Genomic DNA, 14,119 nt, shown 5'->3' on the forward strand with positions numbered 1-14,119 from the left:
TGCCATTGTAAACTTCTAGCTCTGGGTCTGAAGGAGGAGCCTTCATGCCTTCATGGTTTCTCTTCCTTCTAAACTGAACCTTTTCTCCATTGCACATCTCAGAGTAGAGTTTATATAGGGATTATCCCAGAGCAAGAAAAGCTTGAGGAAATGCAAAATGGCTGCTGAGATCCTTGTATTGCATCCCTGGCCTGGAATAATCACACAATCAGTTGTGTTTCTTAAGAACCCAAGATTCTTCCCTATCTCTGCATATTTTGGAAGGATGTGATTTCCTGCTCATTCTCAGTGAATCACGAACCCTCTCCAGCCTTTCACCAAGAAGCACATTTTCCCATGGCGTGAAATGGCACATCATATATCAGCTCTCATACAAGACACTCTGTGAGCTCCCATTCTAGAAGCCTCAGTCCTGCAATCTCTTGTTTCTATTGCTTTCTCCTTGCAGTTGACCTGACCTTTCCAGGAGGGCAAATAACACTGTTTCTCCCCCACCTTTAACCATACTAACTTCACATTTTTATGTCCCAAAGCTATTTGTTCTACTGTGACTCAGGAGCAGAGATGGAGATGGAAGCTCCCCTTCAGCAGAGAAAGGCTGACTTTCCTCTCCTTTCCTCCTACCCCTACTTCCCCTACTCCCCACACCCCAGCCACCCCCAACCCTGGGTGTTCACAGTGGGGAATGATGGGAACCCCCTCTACCCCCCAGTCCATTTCTGCAACTCTAAGTTCCTCAAAACTTCTCCTTCTTCTTGGAAAATGCTACCACTGAGGCATGACTAGGGGATCCTGGGGCTCAGTGATCCTCACTGCAAACTGCACCCAACCCCAAAGCAGCTTGAGAGACTGACTGAGAGAGAGGCAGAGGCAGGAGGCAAGGTGAGACCAAAGGCAAGAGCTCAATTTAGAAGCTGAATTCTTAATACCAATTTGCTAAGCATGTAAGAGCCATTAAAAATACTCCAACTTCTCACGGATAAAGAAGTACATATTAGAATGTCCATTTCAGCATTCTTTAGAATACTAAAACTGCCCAACGATGGGAATGTTCACTCATAGAATATTTAGTACCTATGAAGAATCGAGCTTTCGCTATTTTTAGTAAAAAAAAGAAGTGCCCACAAAATGCTAAATCTTTTTTAAGAGCAAGTAGCATATAAGCCCATTTGTTTATTTGCTCTAAAATTTGAATTACTGACTATGCCCAGAAACAACAACAAAAATGTCTCAGGCTGTTAGCAGCGATTTCTTCTGGGGAGTGAAATTAGAGTACAGGAAATATTTCTGAATCCTTTGATTTAGTTACAATAATTATTATTTTTGTAGTTAGAAAATAAGAATTTAAAAATCATGTTTTTGAAGTCTGGTAAATGACAGAAAAACATTCATAATAAAAGGTGAATTTTTAACAACATGATAACACAGAATGTATAAAAGCTCAAAACACCACAAAATATTTCTTCATAAAGAGAAAAGACACTAAAGAGAAGGAAATCCTTCAATATGCAAATGTTGATATTTTCTGGGTGTTAAGATTACAGGTAACTTATGTCCTTCAGGATACATTTTATATTCTCAGAAATTCTCAATTGTGAAATAATTTTTAATATGAAAAAATAGACATTACTACTTTTTTTAGAGCCAGCCTTTATATTAGTATCCTGTGACATGCTGGGCCAGAGCAGCTACACGGGACTCACATTTTCTTATTATTTTCCCCACACAGGGATTCTCTGCGGGGGATTTTTTTCACAGATGCTGCAATAGCTGTATTCCTGCGAAGAATGTTACAGAACAAAACCTGGACCACCTCTGAATGGATATCCTAAACACCCCAGTTTGATCCCCACACATTCTATGCATGTACCAAAATATCACATGCACCTCAACACACAAATATACAAATACAATATACTTCGTACAAATCCAATATATTGTACAAAACACAATATGCAAGTATGAAAGTATTCACAGATTATGTATCAATTAAAAATTCTTCAATCAAAATAAAAAAGAAAAACTTGGACGTCTCCCACCCTAGAATCGGCTCTGCAGGACCCCCGTGCTCTCAGCTGCCCCGCCACATCCACTGTGTGTGTTCTCTCAGCCACTGCCTCCAGTCTGTGAAGACTAGTTATGAATTAACCTTCCTCCTAAAAGACTTTTTGTACTCAATTCTCTAACCCATATCTGCTGTCAAGCACCGTTTCTTTCATTTGCCCACAATGAAAATTGAGCAGAGATTATTTAACTCACTGCTAAAAGAACCTGTTCAACAGCAGGGCCAAAACCAGACATCCAGCTCCATTATTCTTGCAGTATTCAAGCTCCTAGTGACTGCCAGTCATTGTTGACACTAAGGATGACAAGTCACATTGGCATAGTCCTTGTCCTTTGGGTGCTCAAACCAGGCAAGTTACAGAAGAGGACCAGGAAGGAGGAACAAACAGGTTTAAAAGGAATGAGACTCAGCAGTCATGATGTTAATGAACAAAGGAAAAACCATGGCCATTGCCATAGAGATGGAGAGAAAATGTAAGAGAACAGCAGTTCCAGAAAGCCAGGCCCAAGCTTGACCATTTTCTAAGGGCTGGGGTTCTCAAAGTGTGTTCCCCAGACCAGCAGCTGCAGCATCTCCTGGGGTCTTACCAGAAATGCACAATCTTGGGTCTGGCCCCCACCCCAGACCTCCCGGGTATCCATAGTTCTGGTGGGGACCCAGTCATCTGCATTTTAATACATCCTTATTCTCCTTCTCCCTCTTCATCCCCCTACCTCCGAGTGATTCAGATTGTCACTGGAGCCTCCCGGAAAGACCAGAAAAGGGACCCCTAACAGAGGATCACCCAAGATAAGCCCCCAAAACTGCCCTGTTTCAGTTGCAAATTAGGATTGAGGGCTGTTTACGAGATGCCAGTTCCAAATGTAAGTACGTTAAATGCCTATTCAAACACTGGGGGAGGACTCGCGCCCTTATTTCAACTATTCCAAGGAGTGCTGTGTGAAAGGAAATCACCCAACGACCACCAAATTCCACGAATCTACAGAATCATGTAAATACGATGCTACACAGGTGTTAGGATGTGATAAGTGCCTTATTAGAGATTTGCACAATGCCACAGAGCACACAGGAAGCAATCATTGCTGCTGGCTGCAGATAGTTGGAAGGAGGTTTGCCAGACAGACAACATTTAATCTGGAGCTTGTATTTCAAGTAGAATTTGCCAGGTAGGGAAAAGAGCAGAAGCAAAAGTTGGAGGTCAGAAAGGCCTCCTGGAAGGGAAGAAGGATGGGAAGGCACTCAGTGTGAGGGCACAGAGAGCCCCATTGCCAGGCTAAGGAAGATCAGCTTCATTCTGTAGAAAGGGGAACTCATGGGAGGTTTTGAAGCAGAGGAATGGTGTGGTGAAATTGACAAATAGAACGATCATTTTGTATGGGCGGAAAGAGGAGATTGGAGAGGGGGCCAATTGGAGAGATTGGGATTCAGAGTGATTTCTAATTTTCATTTACAGTCACATGTTGCTTAACTATGAGCATACATTTCGTTCTGAGAAACGCATCATTAGACAATTTCACTGTGTGAACATCGTAGAGTGTACTCACACAAACCTAGGTGGCATAGCCTGGTACACACCTAGGCTCTATGGTATCCTATTGCTCCTAGGCTACAGATCTAGATCCGTGTAGCAGGTTATTGCACTGATTATTGTAGGCAATTGTGTCACAATGGTATTTATGTATCTAAACATATCAAAACATAGAAAAGGTACGGTACAAATACGATACTCTCATCTTACGAGTCCACTGTCATACATGCGGTCCAGCTTGACCAAAATGTCATCATGTGGCTCATGACTGTATTTGTGCTTTTTTTCTGCCAGGAATGTGTTCTAGTCAGCACTTCCTTTGCAATAATGAAGTACGACGGTGAAGAGAAGGAGCCACACGGGACAGGGACACCCTGGAGATGAGACTTAAGAAACGAGAAGAGCAGGGTACATGCCCTCAAGTAGAAGCACTGGCAAGCTGGAGGGGCTGTTTGTCCTCTGAGACAGGAAAGAAGGGGCTAAGAATTCCTGAAACACACATGTGTGAAGCTAAAGAGAAGTGGGATCATCTCTACCAGAGATCTCCATTTTCTCAATAAAGAAGATGTCAACATTGTGGCCTGAGGACGCAGGGTCTGGGTTAAGGGTGGGAATTTGAGAAATGCCACCACGGTTTGGAACACACAGCAGCTAATACCCCTAGGGTGTGTGTTTTCTGTCAGGTACTGTGCATACATACTCATTGAATCCCCACACTACCACAGGGAGATCAATGCTATCATTATCACACCCATTCCACAGAAGAGAAAACTGAGGCATAGTGCGATTACAATGACATGGGTGGTGAGTGGCAAAGCTGTGATTTGAGCCCAAGCAGTCAACAGCCAATGTGAGAATTCAGAGAAGGAATACCCCAGGAATGGGTAAAAGATCCTAAAGTAGTGTTGAAAGCTCAGCTGAGTTTACAAGCCATGTGTTTTCCGTGGAGTCCATCAGACGGCTTGCCCTTGCCCACGCCTACAGAGAGAACCTCAGAAGAAATCACATGTTTTCTGAAGGAAAGACGAGAAGTCTAAAAGGGCCACCTCAAAATGTTGGTGAGTGTTGCATTCACAGAAGGCAACCTGGGCTCTGACATCACGTGGGAAAGCCTCTGTTGGAGGGCGCGTGGAGAATGCCAACTGCAGGCCAGCAGGCGCCCTGTTGAGCCTAAGGCCCTGCATCCCTGTAAATGAGGGATGCTTGGGGGGGGAAGAGGGCAGCTTCCCAGCCACCGAGTCTTTGCCTCATCCAACTGTGGAACTGGAAGTTCTTCAAGTATTTGGGGGAAGAGCAGCTGCCAACAAAGCTGAATCAAAGGACCTAAAAATAGTTCAAGAAAACACAAAGACAGAATGTGCAATTCAGATGATTTGGGAAACCAAGCCAAACTTAGAAAAACTACAAGATGGGTGGTGCACAAGGAGACAGCCCTTTGCCTCCCTCTCTGGCAATAATTACACTCCTAATTACTGTCTATTTGCTTAGCAGAACTCTCTCCCACTGTTTCTTCATAGTGAAAACGTTCTCGGGTCTTTACCGTACATCGAAGCATCTGGATCAGGTAAGCAAACCTCCCTGTCCAGTAGCATGCTCACACCAAACCAAATTCTAGCACAGAGAGAGGGGTCCCTACACCATATCCTACTATCCACGGGATGGGTCTGCCTTACATGCAGGGGAAATAATTGTGAAATCTTAAGTGTCTCCAAAACCTACCCGGCCCCCTCCCTGGTCCTTACATATGACATTTTGAGGTGGTCAGAGGAAACCCAGCCGAGATTTTGGTCCATTAGGATGCATTTGGCTGCCACATCAGAAAACCCTCCAAAATGGCGACTTCACCCAGAAGAACATTTTTTGAAGTGTAATTTGGGAAAAAGTAGTTCCAAGGTCAGTTCAGTAGTTCCACATCATCAGGGCATCAGTCAGTGCAACTGGCAGGGAGGGGTGGCAAGGGACCTTCCTCAGTGTCTCCCACCAGAGTATGTAGAGAGACTCCTTTGCTGCTCAGGCTAATGTCTTGATGCCCTGCTCTTTCCAGAGGAAGGTAATATGTTTCCCACAGAGGGCTTCTGTTAGCCTCCCATGCCTTTTCTAGCTTCTGAGAGCAACTGCTCTCCTTGGCTCACAGCCCCTTCTTTCATCTTCCAAGTGCCTCACTGCAGCCTCTGCTCCCATCATCACATCTCACACCCTGTCCTTCTGATCCTCCTGCCTCTCTCCTACAAGGACCCTGTGGCTACATCAGGCCCACCCAGACCATCCAGGACAATCTCCTCAACTCAAGATCTTTAAGCTCAGCATATCTGCAAAGTTCTCTTTGCCATGCAGGATAACATAGTCACAGGTTCTGGGCATTAGGATATGGACATCCTTGGGAGCCGTTATCCAGCCAATCGCAGGCCCTCAAAGAAGGATCTTTGCCTATGTTCTCACTGACTGTAAGGAAATAAGCCACTCCCCCTAAAGATTTCTGTCAGATATTTCTGGAAAGTTCCAAATGTGTTATTCAAACATCCCTTTTGGCTACCCTGTAATAGTTGCCATTTCCCCTTTAATTTGGTCACTATGGTACCATTGATGGAGCAAACCTAAAATCGGGGCTCAGCTTGGGGGGGGGGTTCTTGGCTTCACTTAGGAAAGAATCAAGAGCAAGCTGACAGCGAAGGAAAGCAAGTTGACTAGGACAACAGTGTGCAGCAAAAAGGCTGCTCCATAGACAGAGCAGAGCTGTCCCTTAGGCAGAGTGGTACTCGTGGATTGTGGGCTGGCTATATTTATACCCACTCTTAATTATATGCTAAATAAGGGGAGGTTTATTCATGAACTTTCTGGAAATGGGGCCGGGAGTTCTTGGAACCATATAAGGTAACTTTCAGGCATTGTCATGGCATTTGTAAACTGTCATGGTGCTGGTGGGAGTGTCTTATGCAAGTATATTATAATTTCTAGCCCTAGATGGCTTGGGCCTGCTTCTTTGCTGCATCCTATTTTGATGAACAGGGTCGTGAAAACAAGTCCTGCTGATGTCCTGCCTCACTATGGTGATGCCTCTTGAAAGTGTGAATTGATGAGGGGTTCTCCAGAGAAACACTGGAAGATACACATACACAGATGTACATATGTGATACATACGTACATATATAAAAGAGATTTATTATAAGGAATTGACTCACAAGATTACAGTGGTTGACAAATATAAAATCTACATAGCCTATGTCCAAAGACTGGAATATTCTGTAGAACCAGGAAGAGCTGATGTCCAAGTTCAAAGGCAGTCAGTCAAAAAAACTTCTCTCTTACTTGGGGGAAGGTCAGCCTTTCGTTGTATTCAGGCCTTGAACTGATTGTACAAGATCCACCCATATTAGGGAGAGCAGTCTGCTTTACCCAGTCTGCTGATTCAAATGTTCATCTCACCCAAAAACACTCTCACAGATGCACCCAGAATCATGTTTGACCAACTATCTGGGTACCCTGTGGCCCAGTCAGGTTGACACATGAAATTCACCGTCACACAGGGCCAGTGGCAGAGGTGGTGGCTGCACTGATCGTACCCAGCTGAGCCCCACTGGAGCAGGTGTCACTGAGCACTGACATGGTTGCTGGTGCCCACTGGAGCCTGCACTGCAGGTGCCCAGAGGCCCAGCACCATCACCCATCACTGCACAGTGAAACACAACCCCTGGAACCAGAGGACTGAGGTGGTGCAGCCTGAGGTCCCAGTAAGAGTGCAGGCACATAGTTTGCATTGTTTGCACCACACCCTTTACTGTGGCTGCCTTCCCTGACAGAGGGCATGCACCATGCCTCACCTCACCTTTATCCCCTTCCCCGCTCTTCCTCACTCTTTGAACCAAACTGATGCACTTCAACTTTCTCTTAACACAAGCTCTCTCTCCACCCCAGCCCTTTATGTTCTATATAAGCAGCCCCCGCGGAAGGTCCCTTACGTGTCCTCTTCCCCCATCAGCCTCCTACCTGGTCAGGAAAGCCTGAACCCTTTAATGAGTACAATTCAAAATTTAAACCCAAACTAGAACCGAATTTCAGAAGCTGAAAATCTCAAAAGTCTTCAAAACAAAACCAATGAGTCACCAGTGTCCTGAGACTGCAAGCAGAGAAGCAGCAGGAAGTTTAGGGGATGTGGGATATGACTGGGGGCCTCAAATTGTGTGAGATAAGCCCTATTTCCTGGCTGAAGAGTTTTCTTGCGAATAATCCAGTTTCCATGCTGCCACCTTCAGAACCTGTCCTTGGACAGCCTTTCTAGTCCTGAGCTGCCCTCGAAACACAAAGATGCTGCAGCCAGCATTCCTCTCCCTTCCCTCTTGATAAAGGGCAAAGCAGTGGAATAAGAGAGTGGCTCTCCTCAGCCTGGCTTGCCAATCAGGCCAGCTGATCTGGACAGATGCAGACTTTCCAAGGCCTTAGGAGAAAGCATACATATTTCATGGGAACCTAATCTAGTTGAGCATGTGGCGGTTAGGGGAAAAAAAAAAAAACCTAGCAGGTGTTTCCCTCCCAGCTGGGCAGGCAGGATCAGCACTGTGCAGGTGGTGAGCTGGAAACTGAGAGCTTGAAGGCCCCATGAGGCAGCCTCATCTTCTCAGGCCCAGCCCACAGAGGCAAGGGGACTGTAGAGTCATTGATCAGGCTTCAGGTTCGGGGAGCACAAGCTGCTCAGGGGGGTCTTGATAAAAACCCTTTCAGCAGAGTCAGAAAAGGAGCTGACTTTCAGCTGTGTCCCAAGAGGCTCCTGTACAGCAGTACTAGGTCGTAGCTGAGAGCATACTTTGGAATCAGAGAGTCCTGGGTCTTAGTTCCCATTCTGCCCTGTCTTAGGAGGAAGAGCTGAGCTGGCTAATTTATCTCGAGTTACAATTCTTTATCTACAAAGACCTCTGTTATATGCCGTTATGAAGTCAATGACAGCATCATCAACAGCTCTGCTGTGTCTGGCTTCTATCTTTCCGTTCTGTCTTCCCAGTATGTGGCTTCTGTTTTCAAGGTCACCTAATGGTCCAAGATGCCCTTCAAGCTTCCAGATTCTAGGCTGGACAGAGGAGAAAAGTCAAAATGGCAAAACAAGGAGGCTTCTCTCAGATTAGTCAGCTCCTTCTAAGCAGCCCTCCCTGCCCACACAGTGTACACTCTGCTTCTCTTTCACACATGGCCACACAAGGCTGCGTGAGTGCCTGGGACATCATCCTTTAGCTACTTTTATTAAACTGAGTTCATGCTCACCCCTTCTACATTAATTTGGGCATCTGTTACTAAGGAAGAGAGAGAAATGAAGGCTGCTCCAAGAGCTTCTATCCTCCCAAGTTCCCTTCTAGGTCCTTCCCCATCACAGGCATCTCTTCTCTCAACGAGGACCAGAGGCAGGCATCCCTAGGGCAAGACTTCGGCTGGGGCACAAAATGTAAGGAGGGGCTCGCATTCAGTTTCCTGCCACTGCTGGCCCTGCCCTTGCGGAAAGCTGAGCTTCAGTGTCTCCTTACATTTTGCATCCCAGGCACGTTGCTTATCTCATCCTACTCCATTCTTGCCCCAGCACTGCAAAACACTAACCCCTCTGTCCCCTTTACCACATTGTGCAGGGCAATTTCTTCCCATACATCTGTTTTTCCAACGTGGGGAAACCTCCTATGGGAGCCTCGAAATTTAGATCAGTTTGGGATTCACCAATGCCCTCAGACCTCTGCATCATCTGGGGTCTTCAGACCCTGCAGAACACATAGGCTGTACCCTCACAGCCACAGGCCCCTGCCCCTCTGAGAGCAGGCAAACAGGTGTGGATGGTCAGTCTAGAGGCCACTTTACCGGGAAGGGCAAAGCCAGTCAGCCTCATGGCACAACTTCTCATTGCTTTGGGTTTCACAACTCCTGCAGCAGAAGAAAGAAAGGGCTGCATCTGGCCCTGTTCCCCTGGCCCCAACCCCTGCCTGAGTTCCTCCAGGAACACACCAACCATGCTAACGCTTGAGTTTCACAAACCAGCTGGCCTGAAACAAGTTTGGATACATGTGGGTTCCATACACAATGGGTTAATTTCTAGTCCAATTATAATAATGGTAATAATTGGCCACACGCAGGGGAGCTGGCAATTACCACTATTTTTAACCTGCATCACTAAGGCAAATGGTTTTATGTTTAAGCTGGTTCACAGAGGGCTGAGTTTTCTCCAGCTGGGAAAATTGTAGCAGAGTCACTGCTTATCCCTGTTTCCTTTGAGGTTCTTCTCCTAACATGGTATCACCAGCAAGTCCCAGGCTCAAGGGATCACCAGCCCATTCCTCCCTTCATGCCCTCCCTTCCCAACTAGGTTCTCCAAATCAGCAGAGATTCGATTCATCACATCCCCATTCGTGGATATCCAGTGGCTCTTGAGCCCTGATCGCCTATCTTACCCCACCATTCCCAAAGGAAATGTGCATTTCTAGTTTTATTTTGACAAGGCTCTCTCTGAACCCAGGGTGGGCCTCCTGGCTCTGGGTGGCATCATCATGGGCTTGACCTGTCTCGCAGCCTCTGCAGAGAGAGGTACTGTTGGTGGGACACAAGGAGGACTGTACCTACTGGGGAGCAGGAGGGAGGGGACAAGGCAAAGAAACACTCCCCACCTTTCATCTCTTGCCCCGTGGAGAGATTCCTGGCAAATAACGTGGAAAGAGGCAAGAGCAGACAAAAGCTCTGGGGAAGCATGACCCCTGCTTCGCACTGTTTCCTTCTGGGGCACCCACTCATGCCTGTCTTCTCTCTCCCCATCTATACGGTGAGCCCATCAAGGCAGAGCCTGTATATTTTCCTGTTGTCACCCAGCACATGTCTGATACCATACGCACTTGTTAAATGAACAAATAGAATTGGACATTTCTATAACCTGGATATGTTCAGTCCTCACCAACCCGGGGTTCAAGTAAAGTCACACTAATATTAATCATTACCCCCTGGTCACATTATCAGTGATTCTGGTCCATTACAAAAGACTCCCCTCCCACCAGGAGAATTGAGGGATCCTCCAAGAGGTGTTTTCAATGCCCTCCCACCAGTCTAAGTCATCGTTGGGTGGCATAGCTGTTATTGGATAGTTGGTGACTCTGTTGTCATCTCTGCCATGAGACTCCTCAGCCCACCCTTGACGTCATTGCTTTGGAAGTGGCTGAGCTAGAGCTGTGCTGATGGTGCTACCATCCATCGCTGCTTTCAAGGCTGCTTTGCCCCTGAGGTCCACATCCTACTGGTTCTTTCTCCCCGGCTGATGACAGCAGAGCAACCCCTGATGGCATGAGAACAAACACACTCAACTGTTGGGGGAAGGTTGCTGAGACTCCCAAAACGTCACAGAGTTTAATAAGTTAATTCTTGAATCCAGTGGCTGCTTCAGGGCAGCAAGTTCAATACCACTGCCCTCTCCTCTGTTGCAAATGCAGCCAGATCCTTCTTCGTTCAGGATTAATTATCTCTCAATGGGGATAACTTCACTATTACTACATACCAGATTACCACAAACTTAGCGGCTGTTATCCTGAGCAAATAGCACAGGACTGGCCCATGCTAGGTGTCACATGGGGTTCTGTCTGGCACCACAGTCTCACAACGTCAATCGACTCACAGTCCTGTGGCTCAGAGGTGCGAGTGAGCTCAACTGGGTTCTCCGCTGAGTCTCACTCACTGAAGTCACGGTATCCACCGGATTGGGCTCTTGTCTGGAGGCTCTGAGGAAGGATCTACTTGCACTCACTCGAGTGGGTGACAGGACTTAGTTCCTTGGCAGTGTGGGACTGAGGTCCCTGTTTCCTTGATGGCTGTCGGCAGGGGCTGCTGTCAGGTCCTCAATGCCAACAGCCTTGCCCTCGTGGGGCACCTCCACGCTCAAGCAGGCAACAGCGGGTCGAATTCCCCTCGTGCTTCCACTTTCTCTGCCTTCCTCTTCCACCAGCAACTGGAGAAAGCTCTGGCTTTAAGGTTCGCGTGATTAGATCAGGCCCATCTGGATACTCGTTAAGGTCAATGTTGCCATATAATATAATCACAGGAATGCAGTCTCATCGTATTCACAGGCTCCAGAGGTTGGGATGAGATACTGGGGGTAGGGAATGGGCATCTTACAGATTCTGCCTGCTGTGGGGGCCGCCACCCAGCCCTTCATCATTGCATTTTTCAGACCCCTTTCCCCTCCACCCATCTGTCACATCTGAATACGTCCGAACCCTGAAGGTGAATGATATCAAGGAGATATCATTGTAGTCTCAGTGACCAATGGATTCTTCAGAGAAGGGTGCCATAGGGTGCCATAGGGTGCCACTCTCTGGATATGTCTGAATCTCTCTGGCCAGGTTGGGCCCTGTGTAGTACCTGGCTTGGGCTCATCCTGTGCTGAGTGCTTTACATTTGTCATCTCCCACAGTCCTAACTGCCCTCTGAGCAGGTGTCGCTGTCCCTGATGGCGAGATGAAGAAACAAAAGCCCAGATGCGTAAAGTAAGGAGTTCGAGTCCACTCTGCCAGGAAGAGGTAGAGCCAGTATTTGAACTCAGATATGACTGATTTTTTTTTTTTGCATTTTAAACTGTAATGTCCCTCTCAATATTTTATTATGAAAATATTTAAACATACAGAAGACATTAAAATAGTAAACTGAACACTTGCGTGCTTTTGATTTCAACAGTTGTTAATATTTTCCCATATGTGCCTTCCCCTCTCTGTCTGTCTACATCTATACTTGCATACGTTTATAAAAATATTTTTTGCCAAACCATTTGAAATTAAGTTGAAGACCCCATGATGCATCACGTCTAAATTTTCCTGCATACATCTCCTATGAATAAAAGTCAATCTCTCACAGAACCATAATACACCACATCTAAGAAAATCGCAAGCAATCCACAACACCCTCTAATATCCAGTCCATATTCAGTTTTCCCTAAATGTCCCAAGAGTGTCTTTTATGGCTGTTTTTGTTGTATTGTGTTTTGCCACACACAGATGCCATGTTCTGCCCCTCCATGTCAGAGCAAGGCAGGTGGGCTGGAGGTGAGACATGAAGGAAGGCCTAGGGCTGGGCTTGGTGGCTCATGCCTGTAATCCCGGCACCTTGGGAGGCGGAGGTGGGTGGATCATCTGAGGTCAGGAGTTCGAGACCAGCCTGGCTAACGTGGTGAAACCCTGTCTCTACTAAAAATACAATTAGCTGGGTGTAGTGGCGGGCACCTGTTCTCCCAGCTACTCGGGAGGCTGAGGTGGGAGAATTGCTTGAACCTGGGAGGCAAGGAGCCGAGATCACTCCACTGTACTTCAGCCTGGGCAACAAGAGCAAGACTCAGTCTCAGAAAAAAAAAAAAAAGAAGAAGAAGAAGAAGGAAGACCCAGCACCAGTGGGAAATGAGTGGGTCCTGGTAGCTCTCTCTGCTGGACCTTTAGGCTATTTGGACTGTTGACAGGCTCTGGGGAAAGAAAGCTCACATCACTAGACCTCCCTCTGTCCATAGCAAAGGGGTGGAGAAAGAACCTCCTCCCTGAGCCCCCTAGTGATATCTTTGGTTGCTGACCTTCTGAGCTGACAGCTCCTGCTCTCTGTCACTCTGTGGTTGCTACAGATCTGGACATGGCCATGCCCCGTCCCTGACGCTGGGCTGAGTTAGTGTTTCTGTGTATCCCTGTCATTCTGCATGCTGGCTTCGTCCTTCTCCACCTCTGATTGATTGTTGTTTATTACTGAATACAGGCTTGGAAGGAACAGTGCCTGTAAGCGCCTCAGGTAGAGGCACTGTCCCCAGGGATCAGGCAGGACGTGGGCTGGGAGCCCAGCAGGTGTGAATTAATGACCAAAGGAGCCAATGAACAGAGGAAGTTTGAACATGCTCAAGAAAGCCAAGCTCCTTGAGGGCAAGGTCCGTGTTTCCTAATGCTGTGTTAGTCCCCGACACAGAGGGGCCCCAGGCAGAACTTTAATGACAATGAAGTCAGTAATTCTCAAAATTGGCAGTGCATGAGAATCATCTGGGAAGTGTTAAATCAATGCTGATTCCAACAGCATCCCACCATGTTCTTAATTAATTGGTCTAGGGCAGGATATTGGTTTTAGCTTTTCTAACTCTCCAGGTGATTCACATAGGCTTGGTTGCGATCAATTGTGTTAAATACATGAATAGAAATATTCAGCACAGAAAACACTGTCTTACCTGCCTATTTCAGCCTCTGGGTAGCATAGGAGTCTTCCCACAGCTCTTAGGAGAAAGTCCAAAGCCCTTTGCACAGCCACCAAGGCCCCGTATACACGTCCTCTCCCCTGTGCCCTTGACTCGGGCCCCCTGGGCCTTCTGCAAGTGCCTGTGTTGTGCTGCGGTGCCTCCTCCAGCCAGGCCCTGCACCTGCTCTCTCCCTGGCATGCCCTTTGCCTCACTATCTTTGCACGGTCAACTCATAGTCTATCGCCCTTCGTACTCCCCAGAAGCCATTCAGATCTTACTTCACACTGGGTCAAGTCCGATCTTCCAGCTCCCACAGCATCACTGCCCC

Source organism: Macaca fascicularis, chromosome 12 (genome assembly GCF_037993035.2).
Source record: "Macaca fascicularis isolate 582-1 chromosome 12, T2T-MFA8v1.1".
Lineage (NCBI taxonomy): Eukaryota > Metazoa > Chordata > Mammalia > Primates > Cercopithecidae > Macaca > Macaca fascicularis.